The sequence below is a fragment of the Dendrobates tinctorius genome, unplaced genomic scaffold, assembly GCF_039654945.1.
Source record: "Dendrobates tinctorius isolate UK_male_01 unplaced genomic scaffold, ASM3965494v1 ptg000216l, whole genome shotgun sequence".
In the NCBI taxonomy this organism is placed as follows: domain Eukaryota; kingdom Metazoa; phylum Chordata; class Amphibia; order Anura; family Dendrobatidae; genus Dendrobates; species Dendrobates tinctorius.
The window spans coordinates 140,652-153,257 of NW_027361883.1; the positions used below are offsets into that span (position 1 = coordinate 140,652).

Below are 12,606 nucleotides of genomic sequence, written 5' to 3' on the forward strand. Positions count from 1 at the left end.
CAAGTCCTGCAAATAACAAGTCCACAGAATGCTATGTTGGTAGAAAAATGGATGAAGGGAAGGCAAAATGTAATGCATACATATATAAAAAAAACTATATAAATGTAAAAAGAAAATTGAAAATGGAGATATGGCTACAAATCTTTTCTTCGCGTTTCAGTACAGTCTACATTTACATAAGAATAATTGTTTATCTTGTTTTCTTTCCAAAATGTTCTAATTTTGGACTATAAACTTTCTAAAGGCTTTCTACTCCTCTGCCTTATGTGATTAACCTGTTTGGTCCCAGCCGGACGCGGCTCAAGCAGCACGTTAGTTAACCGCTCAAAAACAGTTCAACAAATAGGAATTGAAACCCTTTCATCCTGAAGCTTTGTAATGCGGAGAGGAACATTTTCCATTGTGATTTTCTCAATACCACAACAATGGCCCTTTGTTTTGGTTTATTTGCTCCCACAAATGCTCATTATTAAAGCCCAAGATTTCCTTGATGCTTCTGGTAATGTCCTCTCTACCTGCAGATGGACGGTTCTGCTTCCTGCCTATAATTACAGTTCTAGTTTTGGTGGAACTGGGCCAAGTATCTCAGTCAAGACAGAGAGGCCTTGAGGCCATCAATAACTCCTTAGATGGTCACAAACAATAGTGTTGGCCAGTTTGTTTTGGAAGTCTGATATGATGGTCTTTCTAGAGACGGAAATCCTTCTAGACCGTTTGTTTTGTATTCTACGTCTCGGTTGGTTCGGGGATATCTCTTCTTATGAAAGTCTCCACATTTTATATGCAATGCAATAACTATAGGGTTAATGGGATTATCCAAGTAAAACAGCAGGAGATGTGATATTGTGAAGAAATGACCAATCCCCCAATGCTTCCTTGCCCACATTGCACTGGAAGTGTTTGTAAAAGATAGACCACCCTACAGGTTGCTTTTGGGGTGCATGGAAAGCAAAAGCCAAGTCATTCTGGATCCATAACACTTGGCCACACTAAGAATCACCTGCCATTATGATTCTCCAGGTCACTATGAGTTCGTAACCACCAAACATGTCTAGATTCTTTTTTTATTTAAGTGGTGAAAATAAATTCCAAAGTTTGTTAAAAAAAAAATTGTGCCACTTTCCAAGACCCGTAGTGTCTCCATTTTTCGTGATCTCGGGATGGATGAGGGCTTATTTTTTGCAAGCCGATGTTTTTAAAGACATCATTTTTGCATGATTGCCCGTTATTGCATTTTAATGCAATGTGGGGGTGACCAAAAAAACATAATTCTGGCATTTTGACTTTTTTTCTTGTAACGCCGTTTATCAATCGGGTTAGTCCTTTTTTTATTAATAGATCAGGCGATTATGAACGCGACGATACCAAATATTTGTATGTTTGGTTTTATAATTGTTTTATTTTGAATGGGATGAAAGAGGGGTGATTTGAAATTTTACATTTTTTTTTTTTTTAATTTTAACATTTTTAAAAACTTTTAATTTTTACTTTTGGCATGCTTCAATAGTCTCCATGGGAGACTAGAACCTGCCATAACCTGATCGGCTCTGCTACTCACAGGCGATCTGATCACTTGCTATGAGCGCCGACCACCGAGTGGGGCTCATAGCAATCCAGCAATGACAACCATAGAGGTCTGCTGGAAACCTCTGATTGTCACGCTGACACATCAGTGACCTGTGATCATGTGACTGGGTCACCAATGGGCAGGATTTCTGACGCGATTCCAGTAAGCGCATGTTAAATGCTGCTGTCAAAGCTTGACAATGGCATGGGTGGATCGTGATTCCACCCGCGGTTGTTGTGGGCACATGTCAGCTGTACAGATCAGCTGACATTGGCTCAGAAAGGTGCGGAGGGGAGTCTGATGTGGGCGCAATATTACGCCCAATGTCGGAAAGGGGTTAAAGAGGTTGTCCGCTACTTTATCATTGATGACCTAGCCTTAGTAGAGGTCATCAATATCTGGTTGGCGTGGAACACCAGCATCCCCAATGATCAGCTATCCTTGGTGCCGGCAGCCAATTATGGGGCTGCTCTGTCTACTGATAATGGCCCCCGTCAAGTACTGCACTACCTAAATCAATAAAGGGCAAATGTGCAGCACCTGGGCGCGCCCACTATCAGTAGTCACAGCTTTCTGCAGCCTCGGTGTTGAGCTACATATTGGCTGCTGCAGAATAAGTTAACTGAGAATCTGCAAGTGGGCTCCCTCTGACTGTCCAGTGGGAGAGTCTGTAGCTCATTTTGCTGTCTTTTTCTAAGCTCCTTTCACCTGATTTATGACCACAGTCCACATAAAAGTCCAATGCACTGGGAAACAAAGGTCCTGCAAAAGCAAAATGGGGCAAAACTTTTTTCCTTCCACTCCACTTTCCATTAATCTGCTTGGATACAGCACTGTGTGAACAGCCGGCTTCTTTAGCAATGACCTTTTGTGGCTTCCCCTCCTTGTGGAGTGTGTCAGTGACGGCCTTCTGGAAATCGGTCAGGTCAGCAGTCTTCCCCATGATTGTGGAGCTACTGAAACAGACTAAGGGACCTTTATAAACGCTTAGGAAGCCTTTACAGGTGTTTATTGTTAATTATTCTAATTTACTGAGATGACTTTTGGGTTCTCATTGGCTGTAAGCCATAATCATCAACATTACCAGAAGTAAACCCATGAGATAGATCACTCTGTATGTAATGACTCTATAGAATAGAGGAGAGTCACTTTTTGTATTGAAGAACTGGAATAAATTCACTTTTTGATATAATTTATTGAGAAGCACTTGTATGTAATTTATTTTTTCCACCAGGCACTTTGCAAAATCTGAAGTGGAAAAACAATCAAAAGACTAAACTTATGAACAGCAAAGTCAGAAGCGGACACAGACAGAAAAGGTCCACTGTACAAGAACAATACATGGTCCTTCTGCAGACCAGTAGCTCCTCACAACTCACAACTCCACCTGCTTTGGAGGTCTACGTGGCCCCCTACCTCTTCAGCCTAAGAGCGGCTGCACAGGTTCCACCAATGCTGTGTCCACCCCTGTACAAAGTGGTTTTACAATTGAAATGAATAGGAAGAGATTATGAAATATTTATGGACCAATGTTTCAGGCATTTTTGGAGTGAACCTGCTCCAATACTCTGTGTCTCTTTCAGACATGTGCCCGGTACACTTGACAGTTTTCACACATAAGGGAAACACACACACATAGACCCATTTACTTATGTGCCCATGTCAGAGTGTTTCTACGGGCCATGTGTCCGTGGGCAAAAAATACGCTGACATGTCTGGTTTTTACCAGTAGCAAATCAGTGTGACACTCACCAGCGTCTGAGAAGCAGCGGTACAATTTGCACTGCTTCCCGGCGCCGGGTGCTGAAGATGGCTCTCAGCATTCTCCCCTGCTCTGCTGGTGATCAGCATCAGCAGGAGAGAATGCTGAAAGTTATATTCAACTGATAACCGCAAGAGCAGGGACCCTGAGCTGTCAGCTTCCACAAGGCTGGTTATCAAGAATAGAGGGGTCCCCACACCGTTTTTTTTATTATTGATTAAATAAATAATTAAAATAACTGTGTGGGATCCCCCCCATTTTTGACAACCAGCCTTGCTAAAGCTCACAGCTGGGGGCTGGTATTCTCAGGCTGGTAAGGAGACATAAAAACAACCATAGGTCTTAAATATAAAATTGCTTTATTTGTGGACAGGCAAGAAACAGTGAAATATGCTAAAATACCAGAAAACCACCACAATACTAAATGTAGGGGCACAGTGGACCATGAATATAAATGCCTAGGCATAGCATGCAATTATATATAACACATTAAGGCCATAAATGTATAAACCAGGCGACATGTTGTGAAACAACACTGAATAATTAGAGTATACAACACCCAATAGATGGGAAGTAAATGGTCTATGTAGCACATAGAAAAAAGTAGTAAAATGATACAAACGTCACCTGATAGGAGCATGTGCAAGCATGCAGAGGGTCCCAGTGCCCCCCACTATGCCCCCCCCACCATCGTGGCCCTTACATAGTAATAATGCCATCACTGTGCCCCTTGCATGATAATGTCAACACTGTGTCCCCCACATAATAATGCCACCATTGTACTTCTTACATAATGCCACCACTGTGCCCCCACATAATACCAGCACTGTGCTCCTTACATAATGTCACAACTGTGCCCCCACATAATGTAACCACTGTGCCCCTTACATAATAATGCCACCACTGTGCCCCCACATAATGTCACCACTGTGCCCCTTACATAATGTCATTACTGTGCCCCCCACATAATGTAACCACTGTGTCCCTTACATAATAATGCCACCACTGTGCCCCTTACATAATAATTCCACCACTGTGCCCCCCACATAATAATGCCACCACTGTGCTCCTTACATAGTAATAATGCTACCACTGTGCCCCTTACATAATGCCATCACTGTGCCCCCCACATAATAATGCCACCACTGTGCTCCTTACATAGTAATAATGCTACCACTGTGCCCCTTACATAATAATGCCACCACTGTGCCCCTTACATAATAATGCCACCACTGTGCCCCCACATAATATCACCACTGTGCCCCCACATAATAATGCCACCACTGTGCCCCTTACATAATAATATCTCCACTGTGCCATTTACATAGTAATAATCCATACCGCAGTGCTAACCACTGAGCCCTTGTGCTGCCCGATGACAGCAAGTTGGATCCACTTCTGAATTTGGCTCAGAAACATGAAGCATTCAGCATGAAAAACTGCATCAGTATTTTACCAAAAGCTTTGCGATTCCACACTGCTGACAGCTCATACAGAAATTATTAGAAAGTAGTGAAGACTTCTGATGTCCTGACCCCAGGAATCTCCGGAGCATCTTGTGTGGTCTCTGCTGGTTTTGGCCCCTGGGCGTACTCTGGTTTCAGCCTTGTTGGGAGGTTGTTACCTGCTTATGTAAAATTCTGCTCTCAGTGGAGGATCCCTGACGACTTTAAGATGCTGTTTGAAGGAGGAACTTGTTGCTTTGATCTATGGGAAGTTGTCTTGGAGATTGGCCTTTGTTTTGACTTGTTCTCTTCCTTCCTGGATCCATCTGCTCGCCGGTTCATTTTCCTGGTCTTTTGTGCTTCTTTGCATAGAGTGAACTTAGTTTTATGACGCACCTGACCGGGGCTTTCAGGCCGCCTGTGTCTCTCTGAATGGCTGCTTAGCTTAATAAGAGCAATTAACCATTTTATAATGTCACAAAATAAAGATTACTGTGTTTATTGAGTCACTTCATGGCCTCCTCGCTGAGGGAACACCTGCTTCATGGACCACGTGCCCAGGCCTCTGCCGCGATTAGGGAGAGCGATCTTCTTTCCCTCATAAATTCCACCACGATCTGGTTTCCACAAATTTAAATCAGAAACAGATCAGTAATGGCCGTCTGGGACAGCGGTCTACACCCGCCCTGGCAACTAGTTATGTGCACTTGTATCTTCTACTATTATTTTCTTGCATTGGACATTTTTTGCAGTCTGCAATTAAAGCTTGAGTGTCAGGCATGAGGGACAAGGTGGTGATGTGGCCAGTCGCTCATTGTCCACTTTTTCTGGAATAGGCAAGATAGAGCAGAAGGATCAAGGGAGGATATAATGTGAAGGCCATGAGGTAGCAGGCAAAACACAAGGAGGTTTGTTGGGGAGGGAAGTAATTTAATGTCTTTATAACAAGACATGAGGGATGGAGTGGCTCATTAAATAGAATTTGTATACTGTGGCCCTTGGTGACAAAGTGGTTCCCCTCTCAGATACAGGTGTATACAAGAGGTGGTTCAAGAAAGTAATTGTCGGGAAGGCAATGAGCTTGATGGTTGCAATATTCGTGCAAGAATCAAAAGGCTGACTCGAACAGAGATGAGTAGAGTGAGGTATCATACAAGGCTGTATTCTGTCACCATTTCGCTTCAATTTATTTGCAGAAGCTATTTTCAGGAAGGTTGGACTTGCCGAAAAAGAAGGAATCCCAATTGCTCGACGAATCACCAACAATCTTAAATACACAGACAATACAACAATGATGGCAGCCAGCATAGATGGAATGAAGGACTTATTGCGGCGTGACATGATGGAAAGCTCGAAGATGGGACTGATACTTAATACAAAGAAGACAAAGATATTGACTACTGCCAGGTATGACTGGGACACATTTGAGATGGATAATGTAAAAGAAGTTGTAAAGGACTTCAACCTACTCGGATTGATGATAATTCAAATTGCAGCAGCAACACCACAAACCTATAGAAGAATAGTTATATGGGCAAATCAATAATGAAGTCACTGAACAAGATCTTCAAATCAAGAAACATTTCACTGGTGATGAAGACACGGCTCGTGCGTACTATAGTTTAGTGTTTTCTTCTGTAACATGTGGATGCAAAATCTGAATGATAAAGAAACAAGACAATAAGAATTAACGCCTTCAAAATGTGATGCTGGAGAAGGAAGTTGTAACTCCAGCAGCAGCATCCCTGCATGGTGACTTTCCCTCCTCCTGGCTGGGACGCCAATTACCACAATGGCCACTTTGTGGTGTCTTCTCCTATCGCAGCTTCCTGCTCCCATGGCCTGCACAGATCACGCAGGTCTCCCGGCAGCGCTCTTAAGGCATACACGTGCTCCCCACACACTCCTGGAAATGCCCCCAGCCAATAGCTGGGAGGTTTTATGTCTTTAAGGCACCTTCCCCTGTAGGGAGGTGCCTGAGCAACATTAGTCTTGAGTTAGTTTTCAAACTGCTAAGTCAGTTGTCAGATCCCTAACCCTGTACCTGTCCGGGTTCTCAGAACCTGTACCAGTTCAACCTTGCAGAATTTGGACTGCCTGAGCCAGCACCAGTGTCCGTCCTGTCTGGTAATCCAGAATCCGTACTGTCTGGACCAGCACCAGTGTCCATTGTCTGGTAATCCAGAATCTGCACTGTCTGAACCAGCACCAGTGTTCATTCTGTCTGTGATCCAGATTCCACACAGTCTGAACTAGCTCCAGAGTCCATCCTACCTACAACTCCGAATACTTTTCTGTGGTTCATATCCTTGGAGTCAGCTACCGCAGTACCGGGGGTTCCTCTGGGGTGATTTCTTGCGGTTACCTGCAGCTCAAGCCTATCTCCACCATCAGTTGCTCTAGTGAAAACCAGGTAGCCGTTTACACTGGAATGGCATGGCTAAGTGAAGAGGGTGAGAGGTAAAACATTTTTCCTAGTGAAATGGAAAGGATTTGACCCATAAAAGAGATTGTGGGAGGATATTGATGCCCCAATTCTCCTCCATGACTGTTGCAAGTGATGGGCTCCTCCATGACTATTGCAAGTGATGGGCCCCTCCATGGCTATTGTATGTGACTAGTTTCTCCAAGGGTGTTGCATGTGATGAGCTCCTCCACTGGTGTTGTATGTGATGGGCTCCTCCATGGCTGTTGCATGTGACTGGCTCCTCCATGGCTGTTGCATGTGACAGGCTCCTCCATTGCTGTTGCATGTGATGGGCTTCTTCATGGCTGTTTATGTGACTGGCTCCTCCAAGGGCTCCTCCTGTGCTGTTACATGTGGCTGGCTCCTCCATGGCTGTGTCACAGTCCAATTCTTGGATCTGTGTCAGATTCTGGATTCCCTCATTTAAACCTTTCTCTTCCCTTTCAGACCTGGAGGCTTAATATGTGTTTTTGCCCCCGGTGGCCACAGGTGTTATTACATGTCTGTTGCTTTCTCTACTGATGGTGACCACTCCTCTTATGGACCCGTTTCATTGACGACATTTTCATGATCTGGCAGGGATCCCCCTGTGATCTTTCTTCATTTTTTTCTGAGCTAAACAGCAATGATCTTAATATCCGATTGACATTTGTATATGATTGTGAGAAAGTTGAATTTCTTGACACCATTGTCAAGAAGGATACAACTGGCATGTTACAAACAGATATTTATCGCAAACCGACAGCCACTAATGTACTCCTTCATGCCACTTCATGCCATCCTGGACATGTCATTAGGGCGGTTCCAGTGGGACAGTTTCTCCGCTTGCGGAGGATCTGTTCCTCTGAATCAGATTTTGAGAGACAAGCTGAAGAATTGAAGAACCGTTTTTTGGATAGAGGATATAGCCGGCGCTCTATTAAAAGGGCTTATCGTGCTAAGTATAGTTTACGGTCGTCTCTCCTCTATGGTGACAGGGGTGGTGTTAATCCATCTAATGAATCACAAGTGAGATTCGTAACTGGCTATAACTCCCAGGCATCTAGGGTGCGGCAAGCCCTTCAGAAATCTTGGCATATTTTAAAGGTAGATCCTATTTTATCAAAGATTATACCTGAGAGACCGGCATTATCTTTCAGAAGAGCGAGAAATTTGAGAGATCCCCTTACTCGCAGCCTCTATGTAGGCGAGCCAAGGACTACTTTTCTTGACAGTAGGGTCTTGCGCCATGGTAGCTATCCATGTGGCCACTGTGTCGCCTGCCCGAACATGGATCGCACCACCACCTTCCCTGACTCCAGTGGTGGGATCTACAATATCAAGAAATCGATCACATGTGTAACACGATATGTTATTTATCATGCAACATGCCCATGTGGCCTTATCTATGTGGGTCTCACCACACGTCAGTTGAAGGTGCGTGTGCGGGAACATGTTCTGGGCATTGAGGCATCAGTTGGCCAGGTAGATGTATCCTTATTAAAGACGATTCCTCATCATTTCAAGCTTTTCCATGGGAGTGACAGTAGTTTGATTAGATTCAGGGGCATTGACGTTATTGATGTCAGTATTAGGGGAGGTAAGCTCTCTACTAAGTTAGCACGTCTTGAATCCCGCTGGATTTGGACTTTAAGGACTGTGCATCCCCAGGGGTTAAATGAAAACCTCAGTTTTGCCGCTTTTTTGGAATAGGTATTTGCGGAGTTCCCCTTGCTTTATTGCCTATATATTTTATGTATATTCAATATTTTTTATTTATTTTTTATTGTTTTAGTTTGATCCTGTCGTTTTACGGGCTTTCTGATGAATCCATTGGTGTGGACGTGTATAGCTATGAAGTATCTCCTCTCTACTGGTGATGCGCCGGGAGTCTCTACAGCTGCATGTCTATGAACATTCTATATGGCATTATGGACTTATATATACTCTTTTGGTTCATTATTGTTGTTACCATCATCTTTTCTGTGCATTTGTGTCTATATGATACTGTAAGTATTATATGAGTGGCCTTTGCTGTTCATTCTTATTGTATGGGACGGCTTAATTTTGTGTCACATATATGAGCATGTGGACAGATGTATGTGTGTGCATGTGCAGATCGTGTGGTGCGCATGTGTGTATGGGTGTGCATATGTGCATATATGGGGGCTATATATATCAGTCTTTGATCTATTTGGTATTGGATTATCATTATATGACATAGTAGCGTATATCTTTATTTAGACACGTGTACATGTATTAGCCCCATTATTGCTGCCTGGAATAATAACAATGATATCTCTTATAATGTCTTGTGTTTTAGCCTTGAGCTTATATAAATATGACATATTATTTGTTCTGTGTGTACAGCTGCTATCATTGATCTATGAGATCTATACACATTTGCCAGTATCCAACATGGTGGAACCTCTGTTAGTGCAATCTCTTTTCATATGTGCGGCTCCCACTGCACTTCCTGTGCTGACGTCAGGTTTTATGGGCGTCCAGTCCTGCGGGGCCCCGCTGTTTCTGGGCGTCACATTCTCCTGTCATGCCGGGGATGGCGTGGGCGTCTCCCTGTTATTAGTTTACATCGCCGCTTGGCTCTACAAGCCATATAGCGATGTTATGCGCGTCACCATGGTAACGGATAATGACTTCCGGTTTTGACGTCAGCATTACTTCCGGTTTCTGCCCGTTATTTAAACAGCGCTTGTCATGCTACCTGCTGCGCCCCCTGACGAAGGTGTTCCGAAACGCGCGTTGGGGCGGTCACAGGGACCCCCAGTCTGCCATCTGCTCTTTGTTACTTTGTCCAGGTAACTTACGATTCATGTAATTATATATCATAGATTGTTGCCAGGACTTATTATGTCATTCCATTGAGTGCACTAGCCTGATGTCATTATGTCCAGGTAACTTATAATTCATGTGAATGTATACATTTGATTGCTGCCTGTACTTAATATGTCCTTATTGTTATGCACAGCAGTGGCAACTGTAGTTTCTGTGTCCCCATGTGTTTATGTTTTTATATTTTTATGGCACTGCAGCATGTTGTTTTGTACCTTGCCTGACCCCACTAATAAAGCAATTTTACTATGACCATTGGTTGTATTTTGGATTCGTCCTCCCCCCCCCCCCCCTCCCTTTTGTCATGTTATATAGTACAACTGGTCAATTATAGTCCGTAGGTAATACATGTTGGTAGCATATATTTTTTGGTATCTATACATATATATGTGTTTCATTAAAGTTATTTGCCCCACATGTTATATATACCAGATTTCACTACCCTTGCTATTCATTTATTCTCCAAGAATCCAGCAGAGAAATCACCAGCCACTCAGAAGGGCGTCGGCTGCCTTATATCCAGTCTGAAGTTCCTGATATCCAATCACAATCCACCTGATCAGGTGGTTAGTTTCTTTCATCCAAATCAGCCTCATTACTTTCCTTCACCAGAAGAGAGAGATCCTCGCACACAAAAGGTGAATGAACAGATGAGCTCACAACAAGCGTCCACACTAGCCAGTTCCCTAGTGAAGGATAGGTGCAGGGCTAGTGAGGGATTCAAGTATCCTGGTCGGCGACAGGTGAAGCGCCTGTATAGGGAACGTTAGGAGTGTTTAGGGACACTGCCTCAGGGGAGTGCAGGAGGTCTCCACGTCCCTGTTCCCTATTGCATGGCCCACCGATGTAACATTTTCCCCGGTGTTCCCCTTTGTCTTGTTGTTTCAGTTACCGACCTGCGGGGTCGTGTCACACAGGACAGGTACATGTGACAGTTTATAACCAACCACTCATTTTTTCTGGTGAGCCATGGGCCAAGTTCAGACCTGTGACCAATTGCTTCTGGTCCTCACTGAGGAGAGTGAGGTGCTGCACGGTATGTTGGGGTCTAGGGCCTCCCCTCTGGCTCAATCAGAACCCCAATTTGCGGCTTTGGCGAATATGCCCCCTGTAGTCCCTGCTAGGGAGCAGGACTTGCTCATACACGTGGACGCACCCAGGCAGGTGGGAGGAGTTGGTGAACCGATGTGCTGCCTGTTGTTCCCCGTGGTGAGGGGGCACGTCCCTGTAGTGAGCAGACTGATGAATTAGTCCGCAGGGCTCACGCCGAAACTTCTATACCTTTGAAGAAGCCGTCCCATCCTGGTCGTGTGGAGGAAGACGACCAAGGAGTGTATATTTCCTCCATATTCCCATCCCCTTCTCCTCCAGTAGTGGCAGCAGGGGTGCTGCCAGGAAGTAGGGGCAAGTCACAACCCTCACCACAAACTGCGCCTCAGCGCCGGAGTCCTCTTAGGAGGGGAGGCAGAGAGGAGTGGTTACCTCTGAGCCTTGTGGGGGTGTGTGTTACGACACTGGGGGACGCCTCTGTTGTCAGTTCTGTGAGGAGTTCACCATCTAGTGGCAAGAGAGTGAATGACAATAAACGTTCAGGTCCGGACCTGGGTGTGTACGTGTTTGTACGGATGTCTGCCATTCACGCGCCAGCGAGTTATCAACTGGAGTTACCCTTTGTTATGCCCAGGCCTAGCTCGTTCCCCAGGTCGGTGCTCTGGAGATTTGTGGTGCCTCCGGAGTAAAAGTCGTCATCTCCATCTGCCCTCTCTTGCCATGACCTGGAGTGTCAGATGATTGCTGAAGTGAACTCTGATGGAACAAGGTGTCCTCACTGTAGGTGGTCTCCAGTGAAGTATCGTGTTGAGGGTCCGGAGGCCCCTCATTGAGGGAGGGGTACTATCACAGTCCAATTCTTGGATCTGTGTCAGATTCTGGATTCGCTCATTTAAACCTCTTTTTTTTTTTTTTTCCCTTTCAGGCCTTTGGGGCTTAATATGGGTTTTTGCCCTCTGTGGCCACAGGGGTTATTACATGTCGATTTCTCTACTGATTGTGACCACTCCCCTTTCCTATATAAGGTCACGTGGTGTATCAGCTGGGTTTGATTATAGCAGGTCCTTGGTGGATTCCAACCACGGTAAAGTTAGCAGCTGGCTTTGAGGTGTTTAGCCACTGCTGAAAGCTGATCTGGTGCTGAATTCTGCTGCCCGATGTCTGCAGCAGAGAAAGATGGTGAAGGTAGCAGCTGGCTCTGAGGTGTAGAGCCACTGCTGAAAGCTAATGCGGTGATGAACTCTGCTGCCCGGTGACTGCAGCAGAGAAAGATAAGTGTTTTGTTGTTTTCCCCCGTTTGGTGTATTTTCCTTCGTGTGTATTAGTGCAGCGGTGGGACCAGCGTCCGCACTAGCCAGTTCCCTAGTGAGGGATAGGTGCAGGGCTAGTGAGGGATTTAGGTGTCCTGGTCGGTGACAGGTGAAGAGCCTGTATAGGGAACGTTAGGAGTGTTTAGGGACACTGCCTCAGGGGAGTGCAGGAG

At 44.9% G+C, this 12,606-nt stretch overlaps 1 long non-coding RNA gene across 3 annotated transcripts in view; it reads left to right on the forward strand.

Moving 5' to 3' along the window:
* The window catches only part of LOC141058860 (uncharacterized), an 88,142-nt gene extending 77,817 nt beyond the window's left edge, over nt 1–10,325 (forward strand). For all 3 annotated transcript variants that reach the window (XR_012222338.1, XR_012222337.1, XR_012222339.1), the window contains one exon: nt 9,016–10,325. This is a non-coding gene — a long non-coding RNA (uncharacterized lncRNA). The remainder of the gene's footprint in view (nt 1–9,015) is intronic.
* The last annotated feature ends 2,281 nt before the right edge of the window (nt 10,326–12,606 follow it).